At 48.5% G+C, this 21500-nt stretch overlaps 1 pseudogene; it reads left to right on the top strand.

Annotated features, from left to right (window-relative positions):
- Positions 1 to 2117: 2117 nt before the first annotated feature.
- On the top strand, positions 2118 to 21090 carry LOC141272900 (uncharacterized; annotated as a pseudogene).
- Positions 21091 to 21500: the final 410 nt, after the last annotated feature.

The following is a 21500-nucleotide window of genomic DNA, read 5'->3' as shown; positions in this document are numbered from 1 at the left end:
TGACGTAGAAGCCAAGGCACACCAGAGGATTCTCTGCCGAGAAGCAGTCCTGGCTAAGAAAAGTGTGTGGAAAGGTTCCCGGACACTCTATGGCTGCTTTTTTACTGAGGTGGAAACCCACGCAAACACAGGGAGAACATACAAAGTCCTTGCAGATGTTGTCCTTGCTGGGATTTGAACCCAGGATCCCAGCGCTGCAAGTCTTCAGTGCTAACCACTGATCCAATGTGCTGCCGTTCACCCTCTAATATCTAACAGGCTGAGAAACTTGCACCTACTGCCACTCTATCTTCAGCTCCTTTGTGAGAAAATGTATTTGGGCAGCCACTCAGTCTACCAAATAAAATTCCTGAGAAGGAAATTGGGGATGACTTCACTACTGGTACTGGGGGCAGTGCTAATACCATGGCGTCGTACCATAGTTTGATGGAAATATTCCAGGCTGGTAGGAGGCAAGCAAATTCCCACAGAAAAGTACCAGCAGTAATGTTCAGGGACCCGCGCTTGTAGAAGACGGAGACAACACCGGGAGAAATAGTGATGGCTGGGGACCGAGTATGAACACGAGGCATGAGGTTGTGACTAGCTTCCGCCTCCATGAGTCTAAAAGGCAGTTTTACAGGACTTCCTGGGAGAAATTCCTGGGAGGCTTCCTGGGAGGCTTAGCAGGTGGAGGAGGCTCAAGGTGTGAGTGATCCCACAGGAGGAGAAGTCTCAGAAGGTGGAGGAGGCTCAGGGGGTGAGTGATCTCACAGGAGGCTCAGGGGGTGAGTGATCCCGCAGGTGGAGCTGGTTCAGCAAGTAGAGGAGGCTCAGGGGGTGATTGATCCCGCAGGTGGAGGTGGCTCAGAGGGTGAGTGATCCTGCAGGTGGAGGAGGCTCGGGGGGTGAGTGATCCCGCAGGTGGAGGAGGCTCAAGGGGCGAGTGATCCCGCAGAAGGAGAAGGCTCAGCTTGCGAGTGATCCCACAGGAGGAGAAGGCTCAGCTTGCGAGTGATCCCGCAGGTGGAGGAGGCTCAGGGTGTCAGTAATCCTGCAGGTTGAGTAGTCTCAGGGGTTGAGTGATCCCGCAGGTGGAGGGGGCTCGGCAGGTGGAGGAGGCTCGGCAGGTGGAGGAGGCTCGGCAGGAGGAGGGGGCTCGGCAGGTGGAGGGGGCTCGGCAGGTGGAGGGGGCTCGGCAGGTGGAGGGGGCTCGGCAGGTGGAGGGGGCTCGGCAGGTGGAGGATGCTCGGCAGGCGGTCTCCTCTGCTGTGGGCTCGGTGGTGTCAGCTCTGCGTCATCTCCACTATTCCGGGTTTTCCGCTCATCTTCCTGATGTTGCAGTGAGAATCTATTGCTCCGCTCCTCGGCCGCTCTATCCCGTTACTCTCGGAGTTCTGGGACGTACAATATTCCAGGTTTCCTTTCGGCGTCAGTCTATAGATTCCCTGTGAAGCTCGGGAAGCCGCCTAATAGAATGATACAGATCACCCTGCAGCTAATCCCCTGCGTCTGCAGGGACAGGGGGCTGCGGCGCTCTCCTAGGCTGCGGCGCTCTCCGCCCAGCAGTCACTCATGGCCGGGCTCATTGGGGCTTTGTGCTGAGATTCTTATGGAGACACTTCTTGTACTGACCAGAGCTGAGGGGAAGAAGGGAGAAATGGTGAATGTCCATCTCAGGAAAACATGGAAGAACGTCCTCAATATTCCTCCATATTCCCTGACACCCCAGACCTCAGTGTACAGCAACTGGCTGATACCAGAGAGAACAAGACGTCACCAGGGAGACAGAGCAGATCTGCTGCACGGTGTAGAAGGACCTGTGATGACGTCACCGTCATGTGATCAGTGCAGGAGGGGGCGGAGCTCAGAAGGACCTAGAATCATGCGGGGATCACATGGTACTGACGTCATCACAGGAACTCCACCACTTCTCTCCTGAACTCTGCCCCCTGATCACATGGCGGTGACGTCACCACAGGTCCTTCACCCATTCTCTCCTGAGCTCCGCCCCCTGATCACATGGCGGTGACGTCACCACAGGTCCTTCACCCCTTCTCTCCTGAGCTCCGCCCCCTGATCACATGGCGGTGATGTCACCACAGGTCCTTCAGCACTTCTCTCCTGAGCTCCGCCCCCTGATCACATGGCGGTGACGTCACCACAGGTCCTCCCGCTCTCAGTGCAGCAGCTCCGTCCTGGTTGTGCGCAGCTCTTGCTCTCTGGTATCAGCCAGCAGCAGGTTTCCGCTTCCCGCCATTCCGGTGAGATTACAGGGAGGGTTTGTGGTGAATCTGTGAGAGGAGAGTGTGGGGTGAGATCAGAGCTGTTCCTGTGGAGGCTCCTGCTCCATGTGACTGCGGCTCCTCAGTGTTGTATGGGGGATGTGCAGCGGCTCCTCCTCACCTCACCGCCCCCGCTGGAGGTGGAGTTACCACGGTGACCGTCCCCGCTGGAGGTGGAGTTACCACGGTGACCGTCCCCGCTGGAGGTGGAGTTACCACGGTGACCGTCCCCCCGCTGGAGGTGGAGTTACCACGGTGACCGTCCCCCGCTGGAGGTGGAGTTACCACGGTGACCGTCCCCCCCGCTGGAGGTGTAGTTACCACGGTGACCGCCCCCGCTGGAGGTGTAGTTACCACGGTGACCGTCCCCCCCGCTAGAGGTGTAGTTACTACGGTGACCGTCCTCCTGCGAGGCTGATAATGAGCGGTCAGGTCGGTGGAGTTTGTGGCTTTTCTTCCTGATAAATGTCGGATATTTGGGGCAGAATTCAGTGATTGTCGTTATATCGTCCCCTGTGATCTCCATCTTCTCCTTTATCATGAAGACGCCGGCAGGACGAGATCCCTCCAGCTGATCCAGTGCTCATCCCTCCTTCTCCTGAATGACCCCGAGGATGGACGAGGACGAGACCACCAGAAGATTATTACACTTCACCCTGGAGATCATCTCCCTGCTGAGCGGAGAGGTAACTCCTCTACATTTCTATCAGCTTTATTGTGTTATGTAACAAGTCCGACATCGGGAAGAGGAAATCCAGAAGAGGAAGAGAAGGATTCTTTACTGTAAGAGCAGTGATTGTGTGCAGCTCTCTGCCAGGAGGAGTTGTCATGGGGATTCCCTATAAGAGCTGTAGAGGGGCCTGGATGTCTGTCCTGAGTGTAATAATATTCCAGGTTATGGCCCCAGATTACTGGAGACGGTTATTGATCCCGGGATTTCTACTGATTGTCAGATCTGGAGTCGGGAAGGAATTCTTCTCCCTAAGTGTCTCTCTCCATACACAGGATTACACAATAGTGAGGAAGACACCGGGGGAGGGTGTGACTCCCATCATCCATCTCCAGGAGTCAGGAGGGCGGAGCCCGGACCCCATCACAGAGCCTCCCCCGCACCCCCCGATACATGAGAGGAGGAAGAAGAAGATCCTAGAGCTCAGCAACAAGATGTTGAGCTGCTGAGCGGAGAGGTGACTGCTGGGACATTATACAGGACAGCACTGGAGGATTCTGGGTGATGAGCGGAGAGGTGACTGCTGGGACATTATACAGGACAGCACTGGAGGATTCTGGGTGATGACCGGAGAGGTGACTGCTGGGACATTATACAGGACAGCACTGGAGGATTCTGGGTGGTGACCGGAGAGGTGACTGCTGGACATTATACAGTACGGCACTGGAGGATTCTAGGTGATGACCGGAGAGGTGACTGCAGGGACATTATACAGGACAGCACTGGAGGATTCTGGGTGATGAGCGGAGAGGTGACTGCTGGGACATTATACAGGACAGCACTGGAGGATTCTGGGTGATGACCGGAGAGGTGACTGCTGGGACATTATACAGGACAGCACTGGAGGATTCTAGGTGATGAGCGGAGAGGTGACTGCTGGGACATTATACAGGACAGCACTGGAGGATTCTGGGTGATGAGCGGAGAGGTGACTGCTGGGACATTATACAGGGCGGCTGTCACACTGTCACAGAATACTGGAGGTAGGGGGCCTAAGCTGACCCTAAGCTGGGGCCCTGACTAATCCCTCATCCTGGAGGTACTGTTAAAGGTACAGAGGTCCAGGCCGCCAGCGTAACCCCTACCTCCTGAGGATCCCTGCACCACAGTAATCTAGTCCTGAGAAGGACCCCGATCACAACAATAGGGAACCAGCAATAATATGCCCACACACAGTATTTAGACGAACGAGACAGTACAAGGGAAAAACCAAAACCACCTTGCATACAACTTCAACAAAACTACAACAGAGGGAACACCAACGGGAAAGGAGATAAATGATAAAGCGAGGAAAGGGAAATAACACTTTCAAATACACTTATCTCAGCAACTCCAAACACCACGATCCGCTCTGTAAGTCAGAATGAAAAGCTTTCACCGACACCTCACAAACAGACCTGCAGGAATATAAAGGAGTCTCACTAACGAAGCATTGATTGCAGCTGGGCGAGGCTGGACCTCAGCTAGCCCAGAGAGAGAGAGAGAATTAACTCCTTCACTGCCGAGAAAACACAAAGCACCAACAAGTCAGCTGCGAGAAGTCAGGCTGTGTACTCGTGACGATCTTCGTGGCAACACACCCGTGACAGTACCCCCCCTTCTACGAGGGGCCTCCGGACCCTCAGGGCCAGGTTTATCCGGGTGAGTCGTGTGGAAGGCCCGAACTAATCGGTCTGCGTTAATATCCGACGCAGGAACCCACATCCTCTCCTCAGGACCATACCCCTTCCAATGAACCAAGTACTGAAGGGACCGGCGATTAAAGCGTGAATCAATGACCCTCGATACCTGGAACTCCAAGTTACCATTGACAACCACAGGAGGGGGAGGTAAAGGTGACGGTACCACCGGCGCCACATACCTCTTAAGCAATGATCTGTGAAACACGTTGTGAATTTTAAACGTAGGGGGGAGGTCAAGACGGAATGCCACCGGATTAATAACAGAACTGATTCTGTACGGCCCGATGAACCTGGGACCCAGTTTCCAGGAGGGAACCTTAAGTTTAATATTCCTGGTAGACAACCATACCTGATCGTTCACACTTAGGTCCGGACCAGACACTCTCCTCCTATCAGCCATACGTTTGTATCGGTTCCCCATAGTATTCAGATTCTTCAGCACCCCTCTCCATACTGAAGCGAGAGATGAGGAAAATCGTTCCTCCTCCGGAACCCCCGAAGAGCCCCCCCTACTGAAAGTACAAAACTGGGGGTGAAAACCATATGCCCCAAAAAACGGGGACTTACCAGTGGACTCGCTTCGCCTATTATTGAGAGCAAACTCTGCCAGAGGTAGGAAAGAAGCCCAGTCCTCCTGGTTCTCTGACACAAAACACCGAAGATATGTCTCCAAGCTCTGGTTCATACGTTCCGTCTGACCATTGGTCTGAGGATGAAAAGCCGACGAGAATGACAAATGCATCCCCCGCCGTGCACAAAACGCCTTCCAGAACTTGGACACAAACTGAGACCCCCGATCAGACACCACCTCGGAGGGTACCCCGTGAAGCCTCACAATCTCCCCAATGAACACCTGCGCAAGAGTTTTAGCATTAGGGAGAGCCGGAAGAGCGATAAAATGTGCCATCTTGCTGAACCTGTCCACTACAACGAGTATGACCGTTTTACCCGAAGACGGAGGGAGGTCCGTAATAAAGTCCATAGACAGATGAGTCCAAGGACGCTCCGGGATCTTCAAAGGTAAGAGGGCCCCAGACGGACGGGTATGTGAGGTCTTAGAGCGCGCACAAACCCCACAGGACGCGACAAAAGTTACCACCTCTTTATGTAAGTTAGGCCACCAAAACCGACGCGAGAGGAGATCCACAGTTGCTTTACTCCCCGGGTGTCCTGCAAAAACTGAGTTATGGTGTGCCTCGATCACCTTTTGTCGCAACTGATCTGGAACGAACAGTCTCCCCGGAGGTCCAACAGGGGCGTCCCCCTGAGCCTCCAATATCTCCTCCTCCAGCTCAGAGCATACTGCCGAAACCACCACCCCCTCCTGAAGAACAGGAATCGGGTCGTCCGTATTCCCGGCCCCAGGGAAACTACGAGATAAGGCATCCGCCTTTACATTTTTAGACCCAGGACGATATGTAACGACGAAATTAAACCTGGTAAAAAACAATGACCACCTAGCTTGTCTGGGATTCAGACGTTTAGCGGACTCCAGATATAGCAGGTTCTTGTGATCGGTGATGACGGTGACCGGATGAACTGCCCCCTCCAAAAAATGGCGCCACTCCTCAAAAGCTAACTTAATGGCCAGGAGTTCCCTATTGCCGACATCGTAATTCCTCTCAGCGGACGACAATTTTTTAGAGAAAAAGGCGCACGGATGCCACTTACCAGGGGACGAACCCTGTGACAATACTGCTCCCACCCCTACCTCGGAAGCGTCTACCTCTACAAAGAATGGCTGAGACGCATCAGGTTGAATGAGTATGGGTGCCGAGGCAAAACATTTTTTCAAGGAGGAGAATGCTTGACAAGCCTTGTCAGACCACCTAGAAAAATCCGTCCCCTTTTTAGTCATGTCTGTGAGAGGCTTAACCACGGACGAGAAATTACGAATGAACTTCCGGTAATAGTTAGCAAACCCCAGGAAACGTTGTAGTGCCTTAAGATTCTCCGGCCGATCCCACTCAAGAACTGCCCGCACTTTCCCAGGGTCCATACGAAAACCGGACGCAGAAACCAGGAAGCCTAAAAACTGGAGTTCCTGTACGGCGAACACACACTTTTCCCACTTGGCATACAGTTTATTATCCCGCAAGATCTGTAACACCTGTCTAACGTGCTCCTGATGAGACACCAGATCCGGCGAGTAAATTAAGATATCATCCAGATATATGACAACAAACTGTCCCACCAGGTGGCGAAAAATATCATTAACAAAGTGTTGAAACACCGCCGGGGCATTAGTCAGACCGAATGGCATGACAAGGTTCTCATAATGCCCCTCCGGAGTGTTAAAAGCCGTCTTCCACTCATCCCCCTCCTTCATCCTAATCAAATTGTACGCCCCCCTGAGATCCAACTTAGAGAACCATTTGGCGCCCACGATCTGATTAAAGAGATCGGGAATAAGTGGGAGCGGATACGGATCTCGGACCGTAATCCGATTAAGTTCACGGAAATCCAGGCAAGGGCGTAGGCCTCCATCTTTCTTCTTAACAAAGAAGAACCCCGCGGCCACCGGTGAAGATGAAGGTCTAATATGCCCCTTAGCCAGACTTTCAGAAATATAATCCTTCATGGCCTGCCTCTCAGGACCAGAAAGGTTATAAAACCTAGCTTTAGGTAACTTGGCCTCAGGGAGCAGTTTTACAGAACAGTCATACTCGCGATGAGGAGGTAGTTCCTGACACCCATTCTCCGAGAATACATCCTCAAAGTCTGCCAGAAATGGAGGTAAGACCCAAGGAGTAACCGCACCGATGACCGTGTTCATGCAGTTTTTATTACAGAATTTACTCCATTGGCTTATCTCTCTGGTTTGCCAATTAATAACAGGGTTATGCTTAGCTAACCAAGGAAGGCCCAACACTATAGGAGTGGGAAGACCCTCCAACACGTAGCAAGACAACAGTTCTTTATGTATTGCCCCCACTTGAAGTTTTACGCCATGCACAGCTTGCAAAAAACTTCCCTGACCGAGAGGCCTGGCATCGATCGAGAATATGGGGATGGGTTTAGCCAACTCACTCAATCGCATACCTTGAACCCGGGCAAACCGAGCATCAACCAGATTAGCCCCGGCCCCACTATCCAGAAGAACAGATATCCTCTCAGTTCTCGTACCCACCACCACCTCCGCCGGTACGAGAAACTGAGACGAACCTAGGGACGAAATACCTACTCCCAGATTGCCGTCCACCACACAACCTGGGATCAACAGTTTTTTCGACGACTCTTTACTCAGCAAGGGACGGGATGGACACCCCCCAATAAAATGTCCCTTTTTCCCGCAGAGGAAACACCTTCCTGTCTTATGGCGCACCACCGGTCCCCTTCCCCGAAATGATGTCCCTCCTAATTGCATAGGCTCCTCCGGACTGACCAGGGGAACCACCATATGAGGGGACCTTGTAAGAGGTGGAGACATTACAGGGGGTAGAGTTATCCCGCACCTCTCCCGAAGCCGTCTGTCAACGCGAATAGCAAGGGCCATAGCGGCTTCCAGTGACGCGGGAGAGTCATACTGTGCCAACACATCCTGTAATTTGTCGGATAAACCATGACAAAACTGGCTCCTAAGAGCCGGGTCATTCCACTGGGTGTCCGTGGCCCACCTACGGAACTCCGAACAGAATTCCTCCGCCGGACGATCTCCCTGCTGAATCCTACGTAACTTAGACTCAGCAAGGGAGATCCGATCTGGGTCATCATACACGAGTCCCAAAGCAGCGAAAAACCTATCCACTGACTGGAGAACTGGGGAGCTAGGGGGAAGAGAGAACGCCCAAGATTGTGGGTCCCCTTGTAGGAGCGAGATGACAATTCCCACCCTTTGTTCTTCACTGCCCGATGACCGAGGCTGCAGCCGAAAGTACAATTTGCATGCCTCCCGGAAAACAAAAAACTTGTCCCGCCCCCCAGTGAACCTGTCAGGGAGAGCTACTTTAGGTTCTGGTCCGGCTTGCTCCAGAGGATGCAAAACCTTGGACCTAACGTCCGCCAGCCCCATGGACAAACTCTGCAACTGCTGAGCTAGACCGGCTACTGGATCCATGGTAGCTGGAGAAAAACTAAGATGGTCGGTGAAAATGTCACACTGTCACAGAATACTGGAGGTAGGGGGCCTAAGCTGACCCTAAGCTGGGGCCCTGACTAATCCCTCATCCTGGAGGTACTGTTAAAGGTACAGAGGTCCAGGCCGCCAGCGTAACCCCTACCTCCTGAGGATCCCTGCACCACAGTAATCTAGTCCTGAGAAGGACCCCGATCACAACAATAGGGAACCAGCAATAATATGCCCACACACAGTATTTAGACGAACGAGACAGTACAAGGGAAAAACCAAAACCACCTTGCATACAACTTCAACAAAACTACAACAGAGGGAACACCAACGGGAAAGGAGATAAATGATAAAGCGAGGAAAGGGAAATAACACTTTCAAATACACTTATCTCAGCAACTCCAAACACCACGATCCGCTCTGTAAGTCAGAATGAAAAGCTTTCACCGACACCTCACAAACAGACCTGCAGGAATATAAAGGAGTCTCACTAACGAAGCATTGATTGCAGCTGGGCGAGGCTGGACCTCAGCTAGCCCAGAGAGAGAGAGAATTAACTCCTTCACTGCCGAGAAAACACAAAGCACCAACAAGTCAGCTGCGAGAAGTCAGGCTGTGTACTCGTGACGATCTTCGTGGCAACACACCCGTGACAGCGGCACTGGAGGATTCTGGGTGATGACGGTGTCGTTGTTGTCAGGTTCCTATAAGGTGTCAGGACGTCGCTGTCTATCTCTCCATGGAGGAGTGGGAGTATCTAGAAGGACACCAGGATCGGTACCAGGAGGTGATGATGGAGGAGCTCCGGCCTCGGACATCACCAGGTAAGAGGAGACATCTGTATGTTCTCGGTGATGTGTTGGGGGCTCAGGCTGCTGCTTTTGGCTGTTGCATCCTTTATACCATCATGTGTAGTGTGCACAGGGCTCAGTGACGTGATGTCGGAGCTCTCTCAGCTCATCCTTTGTTCCTCTGTATGTGATTCCTGGCAGGAGACATTTGTCCGGCTGGTCCGGGTGCGGCAGTCACAGGTTTTCCATGTGTGTCCGGACTCTTATCTATCACGGACTGACCTGTGCGGCTCGTACAATCTGTCGGCCTTCTGGTCTTCTGCAGTGAACCCTCCGGTTCCTCGCAAACAAGTGTATGTGATGAGGGACACAGTAACGTCTCTGATGAACCTGCAGCGGGTCGATACCTGTCTGTCCCCGGCCTCACACACTCTCTGACCCTCTTATCTATCTCTCTTTATATCTGTTAACTAGACAGTGCTCAGCATAAATAAGTACACCCCCATTGAAAAGTAACATTTTAGTTAATATCTTATGGAACACAAGAACAATTTCCCCTCATCAATAACTCCTCCACCTAATATTGTGTGTGACTTCCATGATGTGTAACAACACACCGTGTCTTCTAGCCCTGGAAGCAACAAGGTGGCGACATATTACAGCATCCATCGTTCTGTATTCCTCAGAACAGGTTGTAGAGCCTGAATGCCGGATGAAGAGTGGTGACAACTTGTCTCCAGAAATCCGATTGTCAAATCAGGAGACATTCGGCCACTGAGTCACTGTCACCTGTTCTTCAGTAATGCAGCAAATGTTTTACATCATTGTCATGTCGGAATAGTGCCGTCTACTGAGGACCGGAGTTCTGGCGGCAACCTTTCTATGACTATAGAGCAGGACATGTGTAATAGCAGCAGCTCGTGGGCCCCTCCTGGCTGACAGCGGCAGCTCGTGGGCCCCTCCTGGCTGACAGCGGCAGCTCGTGGGCCCCTCCTGGCTGACAGCGGCAGCTCGTGGGCCCCTCTTGGCTGACAGCGGCAGCTCGTGGGCCCCTCTTGGCTGACAGCGGCAGCTCGTGGGCCCCTCCTGGCTGACAGCGGCAGCTCGTGGGCCCCTCCTGGCTGACAGCGGCAGCTCGTGGGCCCCTCCTGGCTGACAGCGGCAGCTCGTGGGCCCCTCCTGGCTGACAGCGGCAGCTCGTGGGCCCCTCCTGGCTGACAGCGGCAGCTCGTGGGCCCCTCCTGCCTGACAGCGGCAGCTCGTGGGCCACTCCTGCCTGACAGCGGCAGCTCGTGGGCCCCTCCTGCCTGACAGCGGCAGCTCGTGGGCCCCTCCTGCCTGACAGCGGCAGCTCGTGGGCCCCTCCTGCCTGACAGCGGCCGCTCGTGGGCCCCTCCTGCCTGACAGCGGCCGCTCGTGGGCCCCTCCTGCCTGACAGCGGCCGCTCGTGGGCCCCTCCTGCCTGACAGCGGCCGCTCGTGGGCCCCTCCTGCCTGACAGCGGCAGCTCGTGGGCCCCTCCTGCCTGACAGGGGCAGCTTGTGGGCCCCACATCAGGACACGACCATCACCAGGTCTCACTGCAGGCACTGTGCATTTTTCTAAATTCATTTCTCTAAATCATAAATGCATGGTGCCTACAGTGAGACTTGATGATGGCAGTGAGGACGGATCTGCTCTGCTTCTTTGCTTCTGTTTGTCAAACAGACATAACACAGATGGGATTTTAGTTCAGGGGAAGCTATTAGGCAATGACATAAGCAATGCATGCTGGAAAGTGAAGCTAAGGTTATTCCAGCGTCTGTCATGCTGGCAGAATGCTTACTAAGAAGAGCTGCCCAGTAAAAAAAAAAATGCGTGAAATGTTACGGTGCACGAGAATCAGGACACTTTTTAGACAGGAATCAGGACTCAAAAGCAATTTTAAATTATGGTGAGGGCAGTAGGACCGTGTTTTTCTACTGGTTTTGTGTGAAAGGGTCGGATTATTTCTAGCATTTTTGTTCTCGCGTCTTTTAATGGATGATCTACATCTTATTACACTTAGACGTCTTACTTTCTTCCAGCAGGGTCATAAATCAGTTATGTAGTAGTAGATGTCGTAGAAGTGGATAAAGGTGCGAAGACATGTGTTCTGACTTTGTCACTGCAGGTGGCACATGACTGTATCGCCAGATGACTGCTTATCAGGGACACTCAACAAGACCTGACACCTACCAGGAAAATACGAGAATACCTGCCAATACAGGAAACACCCCAAAAGACCTGACATCCACCAGGAAAATAATAGAATACCTACCGATACAGGAAACACCCCAAAAGACCTGACATCCACCAGGAAAATAATAGAATACCTACCGATACAGAAATCACCCCACAAGACCTGACATCCACCAGGAAAATACTAGAATACCCGCCGATACAGGAAACACCCCACAAGACCTGACATACACCAGGAAAATACTAGAATACCTGCTAATACAGAAATCATCCCATGAGACCTGACACCTACCAGGAAAATACTAGAATACCCGCCGATACAGGAAACGCCCCACAAGACCTGACACCTACCAGGAAAATACTAGAATACCTGCCGGCACAGGAAACACCCAACAAGACCTACATCTTATTACACTTAGACGTCTTACTTTCTTCCAGCAGGGTCATAAATCAGTTATGTAGTAGTAGATGTCGTAGAAGTGGATAAAGGTGCGAAGACATGTGTTCTGACTTTGTCACTGCAGGTGGCACATGACTGTATCGCCAGATGACTGCTTATCAGGGACACTCAACAAGACCTGACACCTACCAGGAAAATACGAGAATACCTGCCAATACAGGAAACACCCCAAAAGACCTGACATCCACCAGGAAAATAATAGAATACCTACCGATACAGGAAACACCCCAAAAGACCTGACATCCACCAGGAAAATAATAGAATACCTACCGATACAGAAATCACCCCACAAGACCTGACATCCACCAGGAAAATACTAGAATACCTGCCGATACAGGAAACACCCCACAAGACCTGACATACACCAGGAAAATACTAGAATACCTGCTAATGCAGAAATCATCCCATGAGACCTGACACCTACCAGGAAAATACTAGAATACCCGCCGATACAGGAAACGCCCCACAAGACCTGACACCTACCAGGAAAATACTAGAATACCTGCCGGCACAGGAAACACCCAGCAAGACCTGACGCCTACCAGGAAAATACTAGAATACCTGCCGATACAGGAAACACCCCACAAGACCTGACATACACCAGGAAAATAATAGAATACCTACCGATACAGGAAACACCCCAAAAGACCTGACATCCACCAGGAAAATACTAGAATACATGCTAATACAGAAATCACCCCACAAGACCTGACATCCACCAGGAAAATACTAGAATACCCGCCGATACAGGAAACACCCCACAAGACCTGACATACACCAGGAAAATAGTAGAATACCTGCTAATACAGAAATCATCCCACGAGACCTGACACCTACCAGGAAAATACTAGAATACCCGCCGATACAGGAAACGCCCCACAAGACCTGACACCTACCAGGAAAATACTAGAATACCTGCCGGCACAGGAAACACCCAACAAGACCTGACATCTACCAGGAAAATACTAGAATAAGTGGCTTAGACAGATGCTGGCACAAAGAGAGGTGCTACAGACCCATTTAGCAGGCGAGTGTGTTTTCCTCTGACACAGAGAGGAGGACGCAGCTCGTTAAGATAAAACGCACTCACAATAATAAAGTCAATTCCCCAGACGCAAACTGCAGGATTTTCGGCTCAAATACAAAATATGGAATAACTAAAGTTCTATACATCTGATAACGGGACCTATATTTTTAGTGGCAGGGTCAGCCAAGGAACAATATGCTTATTTTTTCCATAGCTGTGAGCCCCTCCGGGGAGCGGTAATGCAAAAATACCAGAATAACGGATCCCAGCTACGCCATGCGTGGTCTGTACAGAAAGGTAAATTCATATCGGAAAATATGGCATCGCTTGCTAATTTCTGCGAGCAACCAGGGATAAGTTATTGTGGAAGTTAGATATTTTAATAAAAATATGAAGGGTAGAGCCCGAGCCCACATGATGTCATCACAGGTGTTTGTGGGCCGGGGTCCCCCGTCGGCATAAAAGAGTCAACTTAAGATTGATACTCTTTGCCCGGAGTATATGTTTAATATAGCAACGGATCCTGTTCGATAACAGTCAAATCATAGGAGAGCTCCCCTCTAACTATATTGAGTCGTCTCTCCGAACGTATAGTAAGTTACTTCTTTTATCCTGTTATCCTGTTTTATTTATGTAACTGCATATGTATTGTATTGTACCCTTTTGTAAAATCTTGTATATTTTTTGTAACACTGCCTCCCTTTTGGATTAAATATAACATTTAATAGTTCTGTTTCTTTTGTCCTGTAATCGTTCCCTCCCCCAAAGCCATATATGCTACCAGAACGCAGGCGTCCGCCCAGGCCTATATTATATTTCAAATCTGGACGATGGTGGCAGCGAATAATAATAATTGGGCTATCGTGAAGCTGACAGTGACCGTACAGGGCATATACACATATTCCAAGCGTTGGAATCCGGAGGTGTGATGCCATACACTCACTGGTCGCTTGCCAATACTTAAGTAGTGAGTAGTCTGGATCGTGTGCTCGCGAATCCCTGACAGAGAATGACAGCAACAGTGAGAGATTGCGTGATCTCCCCGATGTCGTCTCTGTGGAACCCTGACACCCCACAAGACCTGACAACTACCAGGAAAATACTAGATTACCTGCTGATACAGGAAACATCCCACAAGACCTGACACATACCAGGAAAATACTAGAATACCTGCCGGCATTGGAAACATCCCACAAGACCTGACATCCACCATGAAAATACTAGAATACCCGCCGATACAGGAATCACTCCACAAGACCTGACTGACACCTACCAGGAAAATACTAGAATACCTGCCGATACAGGAAGCGCACCACAAGACCAGCAGCTGCAGACTGTGATCACCCCACTTGACCAGCAGCTGTAGACCAGGAACACCCCACAATACCAGCAGCTGTAGACCAGGAACACCCCACAATACCAGCAGCTATAGACCAGGATCACCCCACAAGACCAGCAGTTATAGACCAGGATCACCCCACAAGACGAGCAGCTATAGACCAGGATCACCCCAAAAGACGGGCAGCTATAGACCGGGAACACCCCACAAGACCAGCAGCTGTAGACCGGGAACACCCCACAAGACCAGCAGCCGTAGACCGGGATCACCCCACAAGACCAGCAGCTGTAGACCGGGAACACCCCACAAGACCAGCAGCTGTAGACCGGGTACACCCCACAAGACAAGCATCTGTAGACCGGGTACACCCCACAAGACAAGCATCTGTAGACCGGGAACACCCCACAAGACCAGCAGCTGTAGACCGGGATCACCCCACAAGACCAGCAGCTGTAGACCGGGAACACCCCACAAGACAAGTAGCTGTAGACCGGGTACACCCCACAAGACCTGACATTTTGAAGATGCTCTGATTCATACGTCTAAACATCAAAATTGGGAAGTTGATGGTATTGATTACAATTTGGCCATTGTGACAATTCCTCGGACTCTTTGTTTTTTGAGAACACAATAGTTTCTAAAACTCTTTTGCTGCCTAATATATCACATAACAGTTGCCGGTGTCACGAGATCACTGTTATTTCATTCGCCTGTCATTGTTTTTTCTTCTCTGTCCTCATATCCGAGATTCCTATACTCTGTCCAGGAGGGAGGCAGTCGCTCTCCAGTGTTACAGTTTGCTACTTTATTTGTTCATTATATATGGAGGTAGCTGCTCTTAGTAAGCACCTGTTCACACCTATTTTTTGTAGTGGAAGTGCCGTCATTTTCTTTGTTACTAGATTTAGCATTGACTGAGCACTCCACCCCCACTCCCATGCCGCAGGTGGTTTTAAATGCATCAGGATCTGTCTTTCCCACACATAAGCACACGGAGGTCTCTTAGAGAGGTATTCACATTGGTAGGTCCTGACATCGAGAAACGCCTTACCGCGGCTGTCAGGTACACATGAATTGGCCAATTTATGTGCTAAGATTTCTCATTTATTTACAGCAGTAATGCTATTCATTTTCCATACTTCATATTTACATGCGCTAAAAAAAATTTTCAAAAAATTTTTCATTTATTTCTATTTTCTACAGCAGTTATGCTATTCATATTTCATATCTATATACTCAGTGTTACAGTGTGCTACTTTATTTGTTCATTATATATGGAGGTAGCTGCTCTTAGTAAGCACCTGTTCACACCTATTTTTTGTAGTGGAAGTGCCGTCATTTTCTTTGTTACTAGCTCTCCAGGGGCTGTCACAAGCTCATACTAAACCAAATACTGATAAATCGTTTTGGTTTTTTTTTCGAACAGTGACAACACCTTTTTTGTTTGTCAGGATGAGCAATATTCTGTTACTTTGGGTCTTTACCCAGAATGGTACCTTCTCCTGATCAGTTTAACATAAGTTCAAGTAAAACGAATAGAAGGTACAATTGTGGAAAACACTTTATAAGAAGTTCAGATTTGTACACACAGAAGGGGAGAAGCCATACTCTTGTTAAAAGGGGAGAAGCCATACTCTTGTTAAAAGGGGAGAAGCCATACTCTTGTTAAAAGGGGAGAAGCCATACTCTTGTTAAGAATGTTGGAAAAAGCAATAGCTAAAACAGTATCCAGTGTCAATCTACCACTTTTCTGATATAGAAAAACTGCACCAGCAAAGATAAAAAAAAATCACAAAAAAGGAATAGATAAAGATAAGATATTAAAGAGACTTATTTAGAAACCCCAATAAATATACCTGAGAGGGGTCTGACCTGTCTCATCCAGAATTCTGGATCGCACCGTGGAGTTTGTACACATGCTCGGACCAAAGAATGTTGCACATAAGTAACAATTCATAAGTAAAACATAAACAATTATTAGTTTTTAATTCTGTCACAAAAGACTTTGAGGAATCTGGTTTCTATATGTGAATCTTCTCTATAGACCAGCATCTTACAGAACATCCTGACGATGTCTGCCGGCTCGGCCGTGGTTTCTTTTTAGCTGAAACGCGACATGATTTTATAAAGCTGGTATATGGCTGACATGTAACAAGTCATATAAGATATTGGCAAGTTATAGCTGATGACTCTGTATTGATTATTTTCTTGATCAGTTCCTTCCATCTTCTCTCATGGACCGCTTCTGCAAGACTCTGGGACCTCAGCGCAGGTGATGAGTACCACAACATAGAAGCATAGGATTAATGGTGTTGATAGAGATTATGATATATAGACTGATCTACAGCAGGTAATCAGCTCATTGTGTGGAGTTGCCTCCACAGATGGATCCAGGAGGAGAAATCCCCCAGAGAGATGTCTCCGTCCTCTGTATCCCCAGAACTGTCCAGAGGAGAATCACAACATCAGGGAGGATCATCAGGTAGACAGCTCTGAAGTCCCCACAACATCTGACCATGAAGTGATTGGACCGGAGCTCATCTTACATTGTTCTTTTTAGGGTGAAGATCTGATTGATATTAAGGTTGAGGTTATCGATGAAGCTGAAGAGATGATGGATTTATGGGCCGATCAGCAGGGTGAGGAGGGGAGACTGTCATGCCTTTTCTGTGGTCACCAACTACTACTCCCATCACCTCATCATCACATAGCACAATCTGTTCCGTCACTGTGTGTTTCCTACAGATGGATCCAGGAGGAGAAATCCACCAGAGAGATGTCCCCGTCCTCTGTATCCCCAGGACTGTCCAAAGGAGAATCACATCATCCCGGAGGATCATCAGGTAGATGACACTGAAGTCCCCACAACATCTGACCATGAAGTGATGGGACCTGAGCTCATCTTACATTTTACTTTTTAGGGCGAAGATCTGATTGATATTAAGGTTGAGGTTATCGATGAAGCAGACGAGGCGATGGATTTATGGGCCGATCAGCAGGGTGAGGAGGGGAGACCGTCATTGGTTGTAAATAAAAAAAACTTTTGTGAATGGCCCTCATTATCCGATTATACCATGCAAATAGTCTGCTTTGTCACTGTGTGTTTCCTATAGATGGACACATGGAAAGAAATTCACCAGAGAGATGTCCCCGTCCTCTGTATTTTCCAGATTGCCCAGAAGAAAGTCACACTGTCCCGGAGAATCATCAGGTAGACGGCGCTGAGCCCGGTGTCAGATATGTATGGAGGGGGGTTGGTAATTTTTGCCACTGCGGTCATTCAGTAGGTGCTGGCATAGGTTTTGGTGTCTTCTTATTTTTCCATCCGTCTCCTGCATTATACTGAATGTTACATATGGTTTATCAGGGGGAAGATGTGACTAATAATAAAGTGGAGGTCAAAAGTGAAGAAGAAGAGAGGACGAGGGGCAGTAAATTTTGTATGAGTGACGTAAAGGTGGAGATTCCAGCAGATGCTACCACAGGTACGTAATACACCTGGGAAGTAAATACTGAGGTTTTACTTTTTAGAGGTACAGAAAAGTAGCCCATTAACATGCAACATATATTTTTTGAACAATAAAACACACTTTTTTACTTCAAATTTGGCAGAAAAATGGGGTTGCGTCTTATAATCCGAAGGTAGCTTACCAGGGGGCTCGGCGGCAGTGGAGTGGGGTCACAGGAGGTCGGCGGCAGGAGCGGGGCGATGCTGCAGTGCCTGGGCGCTCATTAGGTATTAGCGCCAGTGAGGGGAGTCCCCTTTCCCATTCAGTTCCCTGCGATGGGCTCCGGGAAAATGGCTGCCGGAGGCAGCGGGTGCGCAGATTGAGATCTCGGGAGACAAGATCTCGTTTATCAAGATCTCAATCTGCACATGCTCTGCCTCAGGCGGCCATTTTCCTGAAGCCCAGTGCAGGAAAATGAATGGGAAAGGGGACTCCGCTCACCGGCGCCAACAGCTAATAAAGTGCCCAGGCACTGCAGCATCACCCCACTCCTGCCACCGACCTTCTGAAGCAGTGATCCTGCTTCCTGCGGCCCCGCTCGACCTCCGTTATCCCCTCCCCCCTCATAAGCTACCATTAAAACGGGCTATAAGATGCACCACCCTTTATGTAAAAAAAAAATTCTTTAAGGAGCCTTTGAAGAGATGATAAAGATTTTTATTTTACCTTTTAGCATTCAATTTTGCAGATCCATGACTATGAGGAAGCCCAATATTTTACACTTAATGTCTATGAAAAGATGTTTTAGTAATGATTAATTGCACTCAGAGGCCACTTTATTACATCCACTCTTTTAGAATGGCCTGAATTCTTCACCCCCCCCCCCACCATACATAATAGTTGTTGGTCAAAAAGTGGTTTTCTATCTATTGTGGTTCCCTCAATGCAGCAAACAAGGTGCTGGAACACTTTACAGGTGCCTTATTACTAATTTGATAACCTCACTCTCTGTTGTCCATGAAATGTGTGCTTTGTTCATTGTCTGGACGTATGCTTTGACGGGGGGTCCATACACTGCAATGGTGACGGCAGACGTCTGAGTGTCCACCTCCTGTAGGCGTACACTCCCGGAAAAAGTGCATGGCAGGGCACACGTTCGCTCTGCCGTCACCATTGCAGTCAACGGCCCCCGTCAGACGTCCAGACCTCGTTTTGCGGGGGATTTCGAATGTATGCCCCGACGGGGACACAGAATGCAATGTGAAAGCTCCTGTAGAAAGGCATTGCTGCAGGATCCAGTTCTGGTTTAAAAAAAAACTGCACAAAAACTGCCTGTGTTTTTGTTCAGCCTACCAGAAGTATTCTGAATATTTACTTTGGTTTGAAAACTAAAACTTACAAAATCCATTTTCTTCTAAACAGCAAATCACGTTGGGAATTACGAAAGAAATTTCATATTATTGCTAAATTATCAAGTAGAAGATGAAGATGTCAAGCAGTGCTCGTCTGAAGACAGCCTTATTACTCTTAATATAAATTCAGGACTTCACAATACAAATCTTCTACATAAACCCCCTAATCACATGGCTCTTTCCCCTGCCCAATCTCAAATTGTTAAAAGTACAGATCAGAAAGGAAGCAAAGAACTTCAATGTGGTCGCTGTGGAAAGCATTTTACAAGAATCTCAAGTCTTCTCACACACAGAAGAATTCACACAGGGGAGAAGCCGTACTCCTGTTCAGAATGCGGGAAAAGCTTTACAGATAAATCAAGTCTTGTGGTACATGTCAGATTTCATACTGGAGAGAAGCCATTTTCATGTACATTATGTGGGAAATCCTTTACAGATAGATCAGGTTTTGTGAAACATCAGAGAATTCACACAGGAGAAAAGCCGTATTCATGTTCTGAATGTGGGAAATGTTTTACACAGAAAACACATTTTGTTAAACATCAAATTACTCACACAGGTGAGAAACCATTTTCATGTTCAGAATGTGGGAAATACTTTACCTGGAAAATAGATCTTGTTAGACACCAGAATATTCACACAGGAGAGAATCTATTTTCATGTTCAGCATGTGGGAAATACTTTACAGATAAATCAAGTCTTGTTGGTCATGAAAGAAAACATATGGGGGATAAACCATTTTCATGTACACAATGTGGAAAGTGCTTTGGGCGTAAATCAAGTCTTGTTAGACACATGCAAAGTCACACAGGGGAGAAGAAATATTCATGTTCAGAATGTGGAAAATGTTTTACACATCAATCAGATCTCACTCGTCATCAGAGAATCCACACAGGAGAGAAGCCATATTCATGTTCAGAATGTGGAAGGTGTTTTACACATCAATCAGGTTTTGTTAAACATCAGAGAAGTCATACAGGGGAGAAGCCGTACTCCTGTTTAGAATGTGGGAAATGCTTTTCAGGTCAATCAAGTCTTGCTAGACATCAGAAAATTCACACAGGAGAGAAACCGTATTCATGTTCAGAGTGTGAGAAATGTTTTACTTATCAGTCAGATCTTGTTAAACATAAGAGAATTCACACAGGTGAGAAACCGTATTCATGTTCAGAATGTGAGAAATGTTTTACAGATAAATCGTATTTTGTTAAACATAAGAGAAGTCACACAGGGGAGAAGCCGTACTCCTGTTTAGAATGTAAGAAATGATTTTCAGGTCAATCAAGCCTTGCTAGACATCAGAAAATACATACAGGAGAGAAGCCGTATTCATATTCAGAGTGTGAGAAATGTTTTACCTATCAATCAGATCTTGTTAAACATAAGAGAACTCACACAAGAGAGAAGCCGTATTCATGTTCAGAGAGTGAGAAATGTTTTACAGATAAATCGTATTTTGTTAAACATCAGAGAAGTCATGCTAGGGAGAAACCATATTCAAGTTCAGACTGTGGGAATGGTTTTATTAATAAAACCAAACTGAGGAATCACCAGAGAAGTCATAAAAGGGACAAGCAGGTTTGAGGTTATTTTTATATTTAAAATAAAATATTAGCCTAATCTTTCTCTCTCTCTCTATCTATGTTTTTGTTAGAACTCTCCTGTTAGGTTTTTTCTATCTTGCTGGTCACATGACCTTTTTTGCCTATTTAGTCCTGCTCCGCCCTCCTGGCCTTGCTGGACTTCATTGTAATTTCTACTCTTAAGCTAGCTTGGTGCTTAGTTACCTTTCTCAGTCAGTTTTGCTAGGTCTTCGGACCTTTATGTTCTATGTTGTGTGTTTGTCTTTTACTGCTACAATTTCTGCTAGGAGGTGTCCAACTTTATCCCAGTCCCTAGTTCTTGTAGCGATCCCTCCCTTGCATCTATAGGTCTTCGTACAGACTAGCCGAGGACTTTAGCGGGTCTGATCGCAGGATCAGGTTCCCCGTTACATCGTAGGGATCTAGCTTAGTTCTGTTGTAGGGACAGATCTCCTTTCTTTCCTTAGTGCTTGTAGCA

This window comes from Phyllobates terribilis, unplaced genomic scaffold (genome assembly GCF_046119375.1).
Source record: "Phyllobates terribilis strain yellow unplaced genomic scaffold, ASM4611937v1 Scaffold_1__5_contigs__length_1240528914, whole genome shotgun sequence".
NCBI lineage: Eukaryota > Metazoa > Chordata > Amphibia > Anura > Dendrobatidae > Phyllobates > Phyllobates terribilis.
This window is presented reverse-complemented; position numbering and strand designations above follow the sequence as displayed.